The sequence below is a fragment of the Salvelinus sp. IW2-2015 genome, linkage group LG10, assembly GCF_002910315.2.
Source record: "Salvelinus sp. IW2-2015 linkage group LG10, ASM291031v2, whole genome shotgun sequence".
NCBI classification, from domain to species: Eukaryota; Metazoa; Chordata; class Actinopteri; order Salmoniformes; family Salmonidae; genus Salvelinus; species Salvelinus sp. IW2-2015.
In genome coordinates, this window is record NC_036850.1 from 5,002,284 (window position 1) to 5,020,799 (window position 18,516).

At 42.6% G+C, this 18,516-nt stretch overlaps 1 pseudogene; it reads right to left on the bottom strand.

The window, feature by feature from the left end:
* Positions 1–18,516, bottom strand: part of LOC111969085 (SH3 and multiple ankyrin repeat domains protein 2-like) — a 177,374-nt pseudogene that overhangs the window by 157,525 nt on the left and 1,333 nt on the right.

Sequence of the window (18,516 nt, forward strand, 5' to 3'; positions counted from 1 at the left end):
ATTAGAGTTGGGGGTTTGATTGATCCACACGGACCAATTATACCGTTCGGTTGAGGGGTACAGCACCCCATCTCTAACAATCGAACAACTTTACTCATTGGCTGAGGAGTACTGGAGGTTGCCGCACCGGCGTCCTCTACCCTGTTTCCAACACAGGGTTGATCCTACCTCGGGTTCAGATCTACAGAGCTCCCCGCCTCATCGGACAGTGAGCGTGTCCGAGACAAACATAAATATCACTGTCTGATAAGCCTCCAAGCAAAGCAATAAAAGCAACCAACAATCCCAGAAAAGCGCTAAAAATAGCCCACATTAACATGTGTAGCCTAAGAAACAAGATTTGTGAAATCGAGTAGTAACAGATAACATTCATATTCTATCTCTGAAAATCACTTAGATAATATATTTGATGATACAGTGGTAGCAATACATGGTTACAACATATTCAGGAATATGACAGGAATGCCAAAGGGGTGGTGTTGCTGTTTATATTCAAGTTTCAAGTTTTCATGGCACATGCACAAGTACAGTGAAATGCCTATCTTGCAAGCTCTAACCCCAACCAGTAATCAATACCAATGTAATACTAAAAATAACAAGGTAAAACAATAACTTGCTGGTGTCAGACTTGATGCACCAGTACCGCTTACCTTGCGGAAGCAGAGAGAACAGAGGGGTTGGGTCTTTAAGGGTTTTCTGGCCTTTCCTTTCACACCGCCTGATACAGAGGTCCTGGATGGCAGGGAGCTCGGCCCCAGTGATGTACTGGGCTGTCCGCACCAACCTCTGTAGCACCATGCGATCGGGCGGTGGTATTTCCATAGCAAGCAGTGATGCAGCCAGTCAAGATGCTCTAATGGTACAGCTGTAGAACATTTTGAGGATTTGAAGGCCCGTGCCAAACCTTTTCAACCTCCTGAGGGAGAAGAGGCGGTGTCGCACCTTCTTAACGACTGTGCGCAAGTGTGGACCAATTTAAGTTCTTAGTGATTTTAACACCGAGGAACTTGAAGCTCTCGACCTGTTTCGCTGCAGACTCGTCGATGTGAGGCGTGCACTCCCCACCATTTCCTGTAGTCCACGATCAGCTTCTTGGTCTTACTGACGTTGAGGGAAAGGTTGTTATTCCAGCCCCACAATGCCAGGTCACTGACCTCCTCCCTGTAGGCTGTCTCATTGTCGCCGGTGATCAGGCCTAGCACCATCGTGTCATCAGCAATTTTGATGATGGTGTTGGAGTCGTGCGTGGCCACGCAGTCGTGGGTTAACAGGGAGTGCAGGAGGGGACTAAGCACACAACCCCGTGGGGCCCCCCTGTTGAGGGTCAGCGTGGCAGAGTTGATGTTGCCTACCCTCACCACCTGGGGTCGGACCATTAGGAAGTCATTCAGATTCATATTCCTGTAGAGCTGTAGAGCTTAGAGAGGATCTCATGTCAACTGTTGTTGAAGTAATATGGCTAGAGGTTCACCTGCCTCACCTAAAGCCTATTATTTTGGGAAGTACTATAGACCACAAAGTGCTAACAGTCAGTATCTGGATAACATGTGTGAAATGCTTGATCATTTCTGTGATATCAACAGAGAGGTATATTTTCTGGGTGACCTAAATATTGACTGGCTTTCTTCAAGCTGTCCACTCCAGAAAAAGCTTCAAACTGTAACCAGTGCCTGCAACCTGGTCCAAGAGGCTTCTAAACAGCTTCTACCCCCAAGCCATAAGACAGACGGGACAGCAAATTTACACTGTTATACAAGCTGATAACCAGGTGGCGAATCGCATCTCTGCATGTCTGGCAGACATATCAGTGTGGATGACGGATCACCACCTCAAGCTGAACCTCGGCAAGACGGAGCTGTTCTTCCTCCCGGGGAAGGACTGCCCGTTCCATGATCTCGCCATCACGGTTGACAACTCCATTGTGTCCTCCTCCCAGAGRGCTAAGAACCTTGGCGTGATCCTGGACAACACCCTGTCGTTCTCAACTCACATCAAGGCGGTGACCCGTTCCTGTAGGTTCATGCTCTACAACATTCGCAGAGTACGACCCTGCCTCACACAGGAAGCGGCGCAGGTCTAATCCAGGCACTTGTCATCTCCCGTCTGGATTACTGCAACTCGCTGTTGGCTGGGCTCCCTGCCTGTGCCATTAAACCCCTACAACTCATCCAGAACGCCGCAGCCCGTCTGGTGTTCAACCTTCCCAAGTTTCTCACGTCACCCCGCTCCTCCGCTCTCTCCACTGGCTTCCAGTTGAAGCTCGCATCCGCTACAAGACCATGGTGCTTGCCTACGGAGCTGTGAGGGGAACGGCACCTCCGTACCTTCAGGCTCTGATCAGGCCCTACACCCAAACAAGGGCACTGCGTTCATCCACCTCTGCCCTGCTCGCCTCCCTACCTCTGAGGAAGTACAGTTCCCGCTCAGCCCAGTCAAAACTGTTCGCTGCTCTGGCACCCCAATGGTGGAACAAACTCCCTCACGACGCCAGGTCAGCGGAGTCAATCACCACCTTCCGGAGACACCTGAAACCCCACCTCTTTAAGAAATACCTAGGATAGGATAAAGTAATCCTTCTAACCCCCCCCCCCTTAAAAGAGTTAGATGCACTATTGTAAAGTGGTTGTTCCACTGGATATCATAAGGTGAATGCACCAATTTGTAAGTCGCTCTGGTAAGAGCGTCTGCTAAATGACTTAAATGTAATGTAAATGTAAGCTGTACACTCACTACTTTACATTGTGGCAAAGTGTCATTTCTTCAGTGTTGTCACATGAAAAGATATACTCAAATATTTACAAAAATGTGAGGGGTGTATCACTTTTGTGATTACTGTATATCACATCTTTACTAATGCTGCAGAAATCCGCTTTGAAGCAGTCTCCAAATCCATTGGATGTAGTAATCATAATATAGTAGCCATATCTAGGAAACCAAAGTTCCAAATGCTGGCCCTAATATAGTGTATAATATAGTGTATATAGTGTATGGTCCCGTGTGGCTCAGTTGGTAGAGCATGGCGCTTGCAACGCCAGGGTTGTGGGTTCATTCCCACGGGGGGACAGGATGAATATGTATGAACTTTCCAATTTGTAAGTCGCTCTGGATAAGAGCGTCTGCTAAATGACTTAAATGTAAATGTAAATAAGAGGTCATACAATACGTTTTGTGGTGATTCCTATGTTGAAGATGTAAATAATATTTTCTGGACTGGTGTGTAATGAGGAGCAACCAGATGCTGCACTTGACACGTTTATGCAATTGCTTATTCCAGTTACTAATAAGCATGCACCAATTAAGAAAATTACTGTAAAAACTGTTAAATCCCCTTGGATTGATGAGGAATTAAAAAATGTTATGATTGAAAGGGATGAGGCAAAATGAATGGAAAATAAGTCTGGCTGCACAACCGATTTGCAAACGTACTGTAAATTGAGAAATCATTTGACAATGCTGGAAAAAAAGAAGAAACTGTACAATGAATCAAAGATAAATTATATAAAGAATGATAATACAAAGCTTTGGAACACCTTATTTTTAACCAAATGTTGCAATTGCAATTTTACTTGCGATTTAGAGAAAAACCCCTTTGGGTGAATTTTTGGAATCATGGATATAGAATTATTATTATAATACTATAGTTAGAATATAATAGTGGGCACTTTGAGTACCGTTTTGTTTTGACATGAAAACAAATGAATATGCCAGGGAGGAGTTATTGTGACAGTGTAGGAACCAAAGTGTTGACAAGTGTTTTCTAGGGGACCCTATCATCTTTGGCTACATTGAATTATTTCTCTTAGCTACTTCATGTAGCTAACATATTCATGCTTCACAGATTCTTCTTTGATTTAGAAGATACTTTTCCACAAACAACATGCTGATTGAGGTCTAAACCATCATTGGTATTATCAGGCTGTATAGCTAATTATGTGTACGCTGACTCAGTACATTTAGTTAGTCAGCTAAGTTATTTTAAAAAATCTAACACGGCGATTGCATTAAGAACTAGTGTATCTTTCATTTGCTGTCCAACATGTATTTTTTTGTAAAGTTTATGATGAGTTCTTTGATTAGATTAGGTGACTGTCCAAAATTTCTCCGGAGATTCTGGTGAATCGATGCTACATATTCACAATGTATAACCACGGTTTGCAGCTCAAAATGTGCACATTTTCGAACAAAACATAAGTGTATTGTATAACCTGATGTTATAGGACTGTCATCTGATGAAGTTGGTCAAGGTTAGTGATTAATTTTATATCTTTTGCTGTTTTTTTGCGATCGCTACCTTTGCGGTGAATGAATGTGGTTGTGTGTTTGGCTATTGTGGTAAGCTAATATAATGCTATATTGTGTTTTCGCAGTAAAACACTTAAAAAATCTGAAATATTGGCTAGATTCACAAGATGTTTATCTTTCATTTGCTGTACACCATGTATTTTTCATAAATGTTTTATGATGAGTATTTAGGTATTTCACGTTGCTCTCTGTAATTATTCTTGCTGCTTTGGTGCTATTTGTTGATTTGTAGCTGCCCAATGTTAAAAACTATGCATTTATACGTCAAATATGCACAGTTTCGAACAAAACATAGAATTTATTGTATAACATGTATTAAGACTGTCATCTGATGAATTGTTTCTTGGTAGTACTAATTAATCTCTATTTTGGGTCGGTTTTGTGATAGGCTACCATGCGGTTAAAGAAAAAATGGTGAAAATATGCCGGTTTGAGTCTTTTGCTATTGTGGTTAGCTAATAAGAAATACATATTGTGTTTTCGCTGTAAAACATTTTAAACATCGGAAATGATCGGCTGGATCACAAGATGTGTATCTTTTCAATTGCTGTATTGGATTGGTGATTCATGAATTTATATGCTAGTATTTACTTGTGCGCTATGCTAGGCTTATGCTAGTCAGCTTTTTTACTGATGAGGGATGCTCCCGGATCAGGGATGGTGATGAAGTAGAGGTTAAGAAGCAAAGTGAAAACAGCATTGTTGTCATCAACATTGTTGCATGTGCTGCATTCACCATGCAGGCTGAACGCAAGTGTCTCGTGGCCGATGAACAACAAAGAGGAAAGCTGTGTGTCACGCCCTGACCTTAGAGCTCCTTTTAATGTCTCTATTTTGGTATGGTCAGGGCGTGAGTTGGGGTGGGCATTCTATGTTTTGTGTTCTATGTTTTCTATTTCTGTGTGTTTGGCCGGGTGTGGTTCTCAATCAGAGGCAGCTGTCTATCGTTGTCTCTGATTGAGAACCATACTTAGGTAGCCTTTTCCCACCTGTGTTTTGTGGGTAGTTGTTTTTTGTTTTTGTGTCTGCACCAGACAGAACTGTTTCGGTTTCGTTCGTTCTCTTTGTTATTTTTGTTCAAGTGTTATGATTTATTAAAACATCATGAACACGTACCACGCTGCGCTTTGGTCTCCTCTCTACGAGGAACGTTACACTGTGTGGAAAGTAGCATGGAGAGAGAGAGTGGAGAGAGATGACTCAAGTAGCGAAGTAAACTATAAAAATGTACCCTATACACGGCGTATCGCATTTAACAAACCAAACATTCAAATATGTTTATAGAAGGTAAAATAAAAACCTAAACTGGTCCGTGCATGAATACCGGTATATCGTTAAATACGGTATACCACCCAACCCTAATCTCTGCTGGCTCAAAGTAGAGAGATTGACTGCATCACTACTTGTCTTTGTGAGAGGCATTGACATGTTAAAAGCAACAAACTGTCTGTATGACTAGCACACAGCTCGGACACACATGCACACTCCGCAAGACATGTTACCAGGGGTCTCTTCACAGTGCCCAAGTCCAGGACAGACTGGAATATGCACAGTACTACACAGAGCCGTGACTACATGGAACTCTATTCCACATCAAGTAACTCCTGCAAGCAATAAAATCAGACTTAAAAAACGGATAAAACTACACTTTATGGAACAACGCAGACTTCAAAGAGACACACACACATGCATACTAACAGTTCTTGTACACACACGTCAATTTTTTATATTGTTGTATGGTGATATTATACTGCCTTGGCAGCAGCTAATGGGGATCCATAATAAACAGAAATACAAAATATCACAGCTTTTTAATTACGTAACAACTTCAGTGACTTGCTGGCACTCTACCTCCAGAGATGGAACTCCTTTGCTGATTGGCTGTGGGTATTCCAGGAGGAGGCGTTCTTCATCCAGGAACTTTCCGTCTCGTCCGTTTATGGCGGGCTGGAAGAGGCCGTAGTTCAACACATCCTTCAGACTCTGGTTCAACGAGCACAGGATCCTCTGCTTGGCAACCCAGACGGTCGCGTTGGGGTTGAACCGCATACATTTCTGTGTGAGGGGTTTGGGTTATGGTTGACAGGGGTGGGTTAGGGTTGAAAGGGGTAGGGTTAGAGAGGGGGAAAGAGAGAATCATGGTTAAAAAAAACAGATCACAGACTTTCAGTTGTAGGCCAAGAGCTTGGGCTTGAGCATTCCCACGCCAAACCGTCACCAACATTTATTTTACAAACACTTACAAAGATTATCCCACAAACACTAATACAGACACAGACTTAAAGGGATAATTCACCCAAGTAAAAAAATGACACATTGGTTTCCTTAACCTGTAAGCAGTCTATGGACAAGGTATGACAGCAATGCATGCTTAGGTTTATTTCCACTTTCGACATGCTAACATTTTAGCATTTGTGGCACAAATCCCATTCAAGTCATGGGACCGAACTTAGCATTTGTTGCTCATCATGTCCAAATCATCCAGTTGTAAACTTGGTTTTTAACGAATAATCCGAAGACTGTTATTTATCTAATCAACCTAAATATGTTTAATTGTTACCCGATTAAATTAATCATTCAACAATGAACTCATTAGGATCTGGGGCACCACGAGAGCGGTTCTTTAAAGAGTTACCATTTCCCAAACTAAACTCTAAAGGTCTTTACCTATCACATCTATAAACAGTCAACTTATTAATCATAACCTCGTATCATGTCATGTCAGCAAAAACCCGAGCCTTACTTATGATTCAGGACTACACAAATTGGTTTAATGATTTATTTACTAGCTAACTAAATGGTAACACAGGATAAACATACACACTTAATACATTAAAAACAGGTCCCTAGTGGACTGACAACAATATGGCTGCTTGTTACAAAAGACATGGAGAGGGTGAGAGAAAGAAAGGGACAGAGACACTTAACGTTGGTACATTTTAGAAACTACACTCACTGATAGCACTCCTATACTTTTCACACGAACCGCCGCCCGCTTGGAGTAAGAAATCATGAATGTATTTACGTGAAAATCCTTGGTTTCTCTCGGTGGACAGGGCCATCTTGGAAAGGGGGTTGGACCTTTTCGGGGCACGCTTGTAAGGCTCTGATTGTCCAAAAGGGGTTTCTTGTTGTTCTCCTCTGCCGTCGTCCGGTATCCGGTGACTTGTTGTGTAGTCCTGAACAGAACTACAAGTTTATTGTCCTTCCATTCACTCTGGAAGATAGGCTAGCCAGCCGTGTCGATAGTTCCCAGTGGGGTGATGAGAGTAGCATACTGCGGTGGTTAGAAAGGAGTAGTATAATGGTTCCACTTCAATTTGCTTTTCTAGATACTTTACTTAGGACAGCTAATCAGCCGTCCCAGTGATTGTCCAGGAGGTGCCTTTACCATCTCTACCTCGTGTTGAGATTCAGAGTTCAAACCACTTTAACATGAGCTGCAGCTCTACGTCTCTCTGGTCAGACATGTTAATTCTTAACCCATCATTTTATATAGTTTGTTCAAAAGGGCGGTTCTATCAGGCTGATCAGGCTGTCAGGCTGACTTGTCACTGTGCAAAGTATAACTATTATCTCTTATGGCTCCTAAAATCATGTCCCTCTCTTAACAAAAACACTTTAATTATTTTTAATCTTTCATGCACAATACATTTTTAATGATATCACAAAATAACACACAATATGACATTAGTGTTTTATAGACCGCCTGTGACCATTCCCCTCGTTCTATTTTAGAAATATTGTTCCAGTACTCGTTTTAGAACGTGTTAAAGTTTCGACGGGAAAAGTCTTCTTAAAACAAAGGAACATTCCTCTGGTGAACATTGGAAGGAAATGCTGAATGTTCTGTCCTTGATTTACAACAGGGTGTGGGGTGTTAACCCCCACCAGTTCCCTCCTCCCCCCCTCTGCAGCTGAGAGGGGGTCTGGTTGAAGTTGTTTATTGCAAAGCTGACCTGACCTATTTGGATCCTCACAGGACAGTCATGACAATCCGCAAGTATCTAAAATGATTTGTGAAGTTCAACAATCTCACTTATAGTTGATTTGAAATAATACTAATATCTTAACTTGAATGGGATTTGTGCCACAAATGCTAAAACATTAGCATGTGGAAACAGTGCAAGGGAAACTAAACCAATGTATGGATTGCTGTCATATCTTGTCCATAGACTGCTTACAGGGTAAGGAAACCAATATCATTTTATAATTTGGGTGAACTATCCCTTTAAAAAAACATTGCCCATACAAACACGTCCCACATCTTCTCTAAGTGCCACAGCCTCAGCTATGGCGCGGGTAGAGCATGACTCAGTCACACCACACCACCCCACTGACCCCTCTCCTGCACCCAGCCAGATTACCTCAGAGCTGAACAAACAAGCAATACAGCTGCATCTGCCAGACCTGGCTGAATCAGAGAGGATTATGGGCCACGGGCCGTGTCATTCAGCGTTTGTTTGTTTGTGTTTGTCTCTGTGTGTGTGTGTGTGTGTGTTTGTGTGTTCACCTCCGGATCTGCTGCTCAGCTGGTGATAGTGGACCTGTGCCTGTGATAAAGACTGAGGCTGATGAACACTCTCTGAACTCTACCCATAATCCCTCCTGGCTGGCAGAAAGTAGGTGAGGAGGAGATGGAGGGATGGAGGGAAGGATAGAGGTGTACAGGAACAGATGTCTGGTACCTGTCTGTGGAGAGACAATGGGCTGTTTCTGCCTGGCTGAGGACCATTGCAACAGTACAGTATGTTACTTTGCTCGTACATCTCCATCATGTTACATTATGCCCCAGCTTCATCAGGAGTGCATCTCAGAACAGTAAATAGAAAGGTTTCAGGAGAAACTTTACGTAATGTGGTCCTGTGTGCCTCAGTTGGTAAAACATGGCGCTTGCAACGCCAGGGTTGTGGGTTCAAGTCAAAAATAAAATAAAATATTCCCACAAGTTCGATTCCCACAAGAGGCCAGTACGAAAAAAGTATGAAAATGTGTAAAACTCAATACTGTAAGTCAAATCTAGATGAGAGCGTCTGCTAAATGACTAAAGTGTTTTTTTTTTAAATGTCATGAAATGGAACGGTAACATAACAGGAGAAACGTTATAAAATAGCGAAGTAGCTATTGAACAGTGAAATGGCTGAAATGGGTTTGAAGTGCAACCCCAGCAGGCGTGGTATAGGGATGGAGAAAGAGAATCGAATAGAAAGAAAAAGCAGAGGTAGTTTGTCACTGGGTAATACGTCAACATACATGTAATCCTCTCTTCAATTCAAAGTGCTTTATTGGGATGGGAAACGTATGTTTACATTGCCAAAGCAAGTGAAATAGATATTAAACAAAAGTGAAATAAACAACAAATGTACAGTAAACATTATGCACATTTTTCCTCTCCAAAAGAATAGAGACATTTCAAATGTCACATGATGGCTGTATACAGTGTTGTAACGATGTGAAAATAGTACAAAAGGGAACATAAATAGACATGGGATGTTTTTACAATGGATGGTCTCTCTCTCTCTCTCGATAACACACACACACAGCCCACTGATGTTAAAACTACAGTCACCAAGTGATAAACCGATCTAATGAAATCATCCAGTGCACTCACAAGCCCATACTATTATAATGAGTATATGATTACTCAACATTAATGAATGGTAATTCAACCTAATACGTAAGTTAAGTAATTTGAATATATATGAAAGAGGAGGAATAGTTAATCCCAGTACTTTGATTTATTCAACACTATAGGGTAAAAAACGACCTCATTTTAGATGCTCTTATGTGGGTGGTCTTGTACTGTGTAATTTGTGTGTGTGTGTGTTGTACTGTTGGGACGTGTTGAATTATTCAACCGTGTCAGTTTTCCTAGTGGACTGTGTGACCCAATCATGTGATCAAATACCACAGCTGAGCACTCAGTTTTGATGAATTTGGAATTATGGGTATTAGCACATACATGTGTGATCACACACACACACACACACACACACACACACACACACACAAACACACACACACACACACACACCACACACACACACAACCAACACACACACACACACACACACACACACACACACACACACACCTTTCCCTCTACATTCTGTACCAAAGCCCAAGTTCATTACATCAAAACTACATCAGGTTCATATGTAGGTCAACACAAATTGACCCTGAAGATTTCCACCTACTGTGTGACACACTCAGCCCCTCCCATAACCCCTCCCCTTAAATCAAATCAAATACAATTTTATTGGTCACATACACATGGTTAGCAGATGTTAATGCGAGTGTAGCAAAATGCTTGTGCTTCTAGTTCCGACCATGCAGTAGCATCTAACAAGTAATCTAACAATTTCACAACAACTACATTATACACACAAGTGTAAAGGAATGAATAAGAATATGTATATATAAATATATGGATAAGCGATGGCCGAACCCCATAGGCAAGATGCAGTAGATGGTATAGAGTACAGTATAAACATATGAGATGAGTAGGGTATGTAAACATGATATAAAGTGGCATTGTTTAAAGTGACTAGTGATACATTTATTACATCCAATTTTAATTATTAAAGAGGCTAGAGATTTGAGTCAGTATGTTGGCAGCAGCCACTCATTGTTAGTAATGGCTGTTTAACAGTCTGATGTCCTTGAGATAGAAGCTGTTTTTCAGTCTCTCGTACCCAGCTTTGATGCACCTATACTGACCTCGCCTTCTGGATGATAGCGGGCTGAACAGGCAGTGGCTCGTGTGGTTGTTGTCCTTGATGATCTTTTTGGCCTTCCTGTGACATCGGGTGGTGTAGGTGTCCTGGAGGGCATGTAGTTTGACCCCGGTAATGCTTTTTTCTGACCTCCCTACCCTCTGGAGAGCCTTGCGGTTGTGGGCGGAGCAGTTGCCGTACCAGGCAGTGATACAGCCCGACAAGATGCTCTCGATTGTGCATCTGTAAACGTTTGTGAGTGTTTTTGGTGACAAGCCAAATTTCTTCAGCCTCCTGAGGTTGAAGAGGCGCTGTTGTGCCTTCTTCACCACTCTGTCTGTGTGGGTGGACCATTTCAGTTTGTCTGTGATGAGTACACCGAGGAACTTAAAACCCTCTTGCCGCTCAGATCCCTTTAGCGGGATCATTTTCGTCTACATCGGGTGAATTGCAGAGCGCCAAATTCAAATTAAATTACTAAACATTTTCATGAAATCACAAGTGCAATACACCAAAACACAGTTTAACTTGTTGTTAATCCAGCCGGCGTGTCAGATTTCAAAAAGGCTTTACTGTCACGTTCCTGACCTATTGTTCCTTTTTCTGTTATTTATTTAGTTGGTCAGGGCGTGAGTTGGGGTGGGTTGTCTTTGTGTGTTTTTGTTTAGTCTAGGGGTGTTGTATGTGTATGGGGTAGAGAAGAGTGAGGTTGTCTAGTTATGTCTATGGCTGCCTAGATTGGGTCTCAATCAGAGACAGCTGTCATTCATTGTCTCTGATTGGGAGCCATATTTAAGGCAGCCATAGGCAGTAGGCTTTTGTGGGTAGTTGTCTATGTTGAACGTTTGTTGCTTGTCTGTGCACTTACGTTATTTAGCTTCACGGTCGTTTGTTGTTTTGTTAGTTTGTATATAGTGTTCGTTTTGTGTTTTCTCTCTCTTCTCAATAAAAGAAGATGTATTTTGCACACGCTGCGCCTTGGTCCAATCTCTGTCAAGAAGACGATCGTGACATTTACGGTGAAAGCAAACCATGCGATTATGTGAGGACAGCTCTCAACAGACAAAACATTACAAACAGCTAGCAGCAAAGTAGATTGGTCACGAAAGTCAGAAAAGCAATCCAATTAATCACTTACCTTTGATGATCTTCGTATGTTTGCACTCACAAGACTCCCAGTTACACAACAAATGTTAGTTTTGTTCGATAAAGATTCTGTTTATATCCAAAAACCACCATTTGGTTGGCGCGTTTTGTTCAGTAATCCAGAGGCTCGTGCGGTCACAACGGGCAGACAAAAATTCCAAATAGTATCTGTAAAGTTCGTAGAAACATGTCAAACGTTTTTATAATCAATCCTCAGGTTGTTTTTACAATAAATAATCGATAATATTTCAACCTGGACGGTAGCCTTTTCAATAGATGAGAGAAAGAAAAGGTCTCGCTCCCGGCGCGCGCGCACACACAAATCTGAGGACATCTGGCTATCCACTGACGCGATGTGATCATTCTCGCTAATTTTTCAGATTAAAAGCCTGAAACTATGTCTAAAGACTGTTCACACCTTGCGGAAGCCATAGGGAAATGAATCTGGTTGATATCCCTTTAAAATGGAGGATAGGCTTGCAATAGAAAAGAGTAGTTTCAGAAAAACAGCACTTCCTGGATGGATTTTCCTCAGGTTTTCGCCTGCCATATCAGTTCTGTTATACTCACAGACAATATTTTGACAGTTTTGGAAACTTTAGAGTGTTTTCTATCCTAATCTGCCAAGTATATGCATATTCTAGCTTCTGGGCCTGAGAAATAGGCAGTTTACTTTGGGCACATTTTTCATCCAAACATCAAAATACTGACCCTAGCCTAAAGAGGTTCCACCTTCTCCACTACTGTCCCGTCGATGTGGATAGAGGGGTGCTCCCTCTGCTGTTTCCTGAATTCCACGATCATCTCCTTTGTTTTGTTGACGTTGATTGTGAGGTTATTTTCCTGACACCACACTCCGAGGGCCCTCACCTCCTCCCTGTTGGCCGTCTCATCGTTGTTGGTAATCAAGCCTACCACTGTAGTGTCATCTGCAAACTTGATGATTGAGTTGGAGGCGTTGCATGACCACGCAGTCATGGGTGAACAGGGAGTACAGGAGAGGGCTCAGAACGCACCCTTGTGGGGCCCCAGTGTTGAGGATCAGCGGGGTGGCGATGTTGTTTCCTACCCCCACCACCTGGGGGCGGCCCGTCAGAAAGTCCAGGACCCAGTTGCACAGGGCGGGTCGAGATCCAGGGTCTTGAGCTTAATGACAAGTTTGGAGGGTACTATGGTGTTAAATGCTGAGCTGTAGTCGATGAACAGCATTCTTACATAGGTATTCCTCTTGTCCAGATGGGATAGGGTTTTTGTGATTGCGATTGCGTCGTCTGTGTATCTATTGGGGCAGTAAGCAAATTGGAGTGGGTCTAGGGCATCAGGTAGGGTGGAGGTGATATGATCCTTGACTCGTCTCTCAAAGCCCTTCATGATGACGGAAGTGAGTGCTACGGAGTGATAGTCGTTTAGCTCAGTTACCTTAGCTTTCTTGGGAACAGGAACAATGTTCCTTGAAGCATGTGGGAACAGCAGACTGGGATAGGGATTGATTGAATATGTCCGTAAACACACCCGCTAGCTGGTCTGTGCATGCTCCGAGGACGCAGCTAGGGATGCCGTCCGGGCTGGCAGCCTTGCGAGGGTTAACACATTTAAATGTTTTACTCACGTTGAAGGAGAGGACGCAGGTTTCGGTAGCAGGCCGTGTTGGTGGCACTGTGTTGTCATCAAAGCAAGCAAAGAAGTTATTTAGTTTGTCTGCGAGCAAGACATCAGGGTCCGCGACGGGGCTGGTTTTCTTTTTGTAGTCCGTGATTGACTGTAGATCCTGCCACATACCTCTCGTGTCTGATCTGTTGAATTGCGACTCTAATTTGTCTCTATACCGAAGCGTAGCATGTTTGATTGCCTTGCGGAGGGAATAGCTACACTGTTTGTATTCAGTCATGTTTCCGGTCGCCTTGCCCTGATTAAAAGCAGTGGTTCGCGCTTTTAGTTTTGTGCGAATGCTGCCATCCATCCACGGTTTCTGGTTGGGGAAAAATTTAATTGTCACCATGGGTACAACATCACCGATGCACTTGCTAATAAACTCGCTCACCAAATCAGCGTATACATCAATGTTGTTATTCGACGCTATCCGGAACATATCCCAGTCCACGTGATTGAAGCAATCTTGAAGCGTGGAATAAGATTGGTCGGACCAGCGTTGAACAGACCTGAGCACAGGCGTTTCCTGTTTTAGTTTCTGTCTATAGGCTGGGAGCAACAACATGGAGTTGTGGTCAGATTTGCCCGAAAGGAGAGCGAGGGAGGGCTTTGTATGCGTCGCAGAAGTTAGAGTAACAATGATCCCGAATTTTTACCAGCCCGGGTCGCGCAATCGATATGCTGACAAAATTTAGGGAGCCTTGTTTTCAGATTAGCCTTATTAAAATCCCCAGCTACAATAAATGCAGCCTCAGGATATGTGGTTTCCAGTTTACATGGAGTCCAATTAAGTTCTTTCAGGGCCGTCGAGGTGTCTGCTTGGGGGGGATGTACACGACTGTGATTATAATCGAAGAGAATTATCTTGGTAGATATTGCGGTCCACAACTATCCCAAACCACAGGGAGTCATAACCGTTCCATATTTAAACAACATGTTTCCCATTTATAGGAGTGAGCAGAGAGATAGAGAGAAAGATAAAGGGGAGAGACAGAGGCAGAAAGGGAGAAAAAGAAACAGTTAAGATTACAAAAGAGAAACAGAGACTGACAAAGGAAAAGTGAGAGAGGGACATACTGTATAAGCAAGAGAGTGTTGAGTAGTGGAGGGACAGAAAAACAGTTGTTCATTGTAGGTTTTCCCTCCCTCCCTCCAATTCAAAAGGACTTTATTGGCATGGGAAACATGTGTTTACATTGCCAAAGCAAGTGAAATGAACAATTATCAAGAGTGAGTAGACACAAAACATTAACAAAAACATATTAGAATAAACAATAATTTGTGTCGAGGCACAGATCTGGGGAAGGGTGACAAACCATTTCTGCAGCAGTCCCCAAGAACACAGTGGCCTCTATTCTTCCATAAATGGAAGAAGTTTGGAACCACTAAGGCTCTTCCTAGAGCTGGCCGCCCAGCCAAACTGAGCAATCGGGGTTGAAGGGCCTTGGTCAGGAAGGTGACCAAGAACCTGATGGTCACTCTGACAGAGCTCCAGAGTTCCTCTGTGGAGATGGGAGAACCTTCCAGAAGGACAACCATCTCTGCAGCACTCCACCAATCATGCATTTATAGTAGAGTGGCCAGACGGAAGCCCCTCCTCAGTAGAAGGGACACGACAGACCATTTGGAGTTTGCCAAAAGGCACCTAACGCACACTCAGACCATGATAAAAAGAATCTCTGCTCTGAAGAAACCAAGATTGAACTCTTTGGCCTGAATGCCAAGCGTCACATCTGGAGGAAACCATGCACCGTCCCTACGGTGAAGCATGGTGGTGGCAGCATCATGCTGTGGGGATGTTTTTCAGAGACTGGGACTGGGAGACAAGTCAGGATCAAGGAAAAGACGAACGGAGCAAATCGCAGACAGATCCTTGATGAAACCCTGCTCCAGAGTGCCCAGGACCTCAGACTGGGGCAAAGGTTCACCTTCCAGCAGGACAACAACGCTAAGCACCTTGCCAGGACAACACAGGAGTGGCTTCGGGACAAGTCTCTGAATGTCCTTGAGTGGCCCAGCCAGAGCCCGGACTTGAACTCGATCGAACATCTCTGGAGAGACCTGAAATTAGCTGTGCAGTGACACTCCCCATCCAACTTGACAGAGTTTAACCTCTCTTGGGTATTGGGCAGTATTTTTACAACCGGATGAAAAGCGTGCCCAAAGTAAACTGCCAGTTACTCAAGCCCAGAAGCTAATTGGTAGAATTGGATAGAAAACACTCTAAAGTTTCTAAAACTGTTAAATTTATGTATGTGAGTATAACAGAACTGATATGGCAGGTGAAACCCCGAGGACAAACCATCCCTCCCAAAAATTCAGCCTACCACTATTTTCAATGGCTGTCACTTTTATTATAAGGCGAAGTCCTCCCAGATTGCAGTTCCTAGGGCTTCCACTAGATGTCAACAGTCTTTAGAAAGAGCTTCAGGCTGGTTTTTGGAAAAATTAGCCAGAAATTGTAGTTTTTCTAGGTGGCTCCCATTTTGGCTGTAGTGTTTCCAAGCGCGTGAATGAGAGCGCGTTCTTTGGTATTTTTTTCGGTAAAGACAATAATGATTCTCCGTGTTAAATGTTATCATTTATTTACGTATTAGGGTACCTAAGGTTTGACTATAAACGTTGTTTGACTTGTTTGGAAAAGTTTATTAGTAACGTTTGGGATTCATTTTGTATGCATTTTGATGGAGGGAAACTGGGTGGATTATTGACTGAAGCGCACCAGCTAAACTGAGTTTTTATGGATATAAAGAAGGACATTATCGAACAAAAGGACCATTTGTGATGTAACTGGGACCTTTTGGAGTGCCAACAGAAGAAGATCAAAGGTAAGGCATTTATTATATCGCTATTTCTGACTTTCGTGTCGCACCTGCCTGGTTGAAATATGTTTTTTCATGGTTTTGTATGCGGGCGCTGTCCTCAGATAATCGCATGGTGTGCTTTCGCCGTAAAGCTTTTTTGATATCTGACACAGCGCCTGGATTAACAAGAAGTTAAGCTTTATTTTGATGTATTACATTTGTGATTTTATGAAAGTTAAATATTTATAATTCTGTAGTTTCAATTTCGCGCTCTGCAATTTCACCGGAAGTTGGACAGGAGGGACGAGAGGATCTGCAGAGAAGAATGGGAAAAACTCCCAAAATACAGGTGTGCCAAGCTTGTAGCGTCATACCCAAGAAGACTCGAGGCTGTAATTGCTGCCAAAGGTGCTTCAACAGACCCAGTGAAGGGTCTGAATACTTGTGTAAATGTGATAGTTTTATATTTTTAACACATTTGCAAAAAAAATGTAAAACCTGTTTTTGCTTCGTCATTATGGGATATTGTGTGTAGATTGATGAGGGCTGAGGGGACTGTTCTCTAGGATAATCTCTCTGTAGGTGAGGGCTTTGTGGTGGAAAGTGTGGGCATCGCTTCCTTTTAGGTGGTTGTAGAATTTAACAGCTCTTTTCTGGATAACTAGCAGGTATAGTCCCAATTATACTCTGCACGCATTATTTGGGGTTTTGCGTTGTACACAAAGAATATTTTGCAGGATTCTGCATGCAGTCTCAATTGGGTTTTTGTCCCATTTTGTGAATTCTTGGTTGGTGAGTGGACCCCAGACCTCACAACCATAGAGGGCATTGGGTTCTAAAGCTGACTGAAATATTTTTAGCCAGATCCTAATTGGAATGTCGATTTTTATGTTTCTTTTGATGGCATAGAAGGCCCTTCTTGCCTTGTCTCTTAGAGCGTCCACAGTCTCGTGGAAGTGACCTGTGGTGTTTAGGTGTTTAGCCCGAGGTATGTATAGCTCTTTGTGTGCTCTAGTGAAACATTGCCTTTATTGGAAAACCATTATTCACTGCCAGGGCCCAAGTCTGACAGAATCTGTGGTGAAGATATAGGTGCTGACACAGCTGTGGGAAATAGGGGTGTTGAGGGTGCTGCAGCACCCCCTTTAAAATCGGATTAAAAAATATATATATATACCATTTTAAATGTTTTGGGTGAACTGGGCCTTTACTAGTATTAGCGAACCGATACAGACTACTGTAGCGCGGACACAGAATTGTTTTCAGCATCTCCGCTTTGGAGAGGTAGTTGAATAATTAAGGACAGTATCTTACAGGAAAGGTAGTTGTATATTTAAGAACTGTATCTTGCAGGATTCAATTGTTGAAATTGTAAGAGTTCTTGCCCTATGGAACCCATAAATAACAAAAGCCTGTCCTCAAACATTTATATCAAAAGGTACTTACTTAATTATAGGCAAAGACACAAAACAGCCACAGCAAATTAAATATTCTTCTTGATCAAATAACATTGAAAACAACCACTTTTTGTGCAGTATCACTTAATTGAAATGCACACTACAGTTCAAAAGTTTGGGGTCACTTAGAAATGTCCTTGTTTTTGAAAGAAAAGCAACAAAAAAAATCCATTAAAATAACATAAAATTGATCAGAAATACAGTGTAGACATTGTTAATGTTTTAAGTGACTATTGTAGCTGGAAAAGGCAGATTTATTTTCATGGAATATCTACATAGGCGTACAGAGGCCCATTATCAGCAACCATCACTCCTGTGTTCCAATGGCATGTTGTGTTAACTAATCCAGGTTTATCATTTTAAAAGGCTAATTGATCATTAGAAAATCCTTTTGCAATTGTGTTAGCACAGCTGAAAACTGTTGTTCTGATTAAAGAAGCA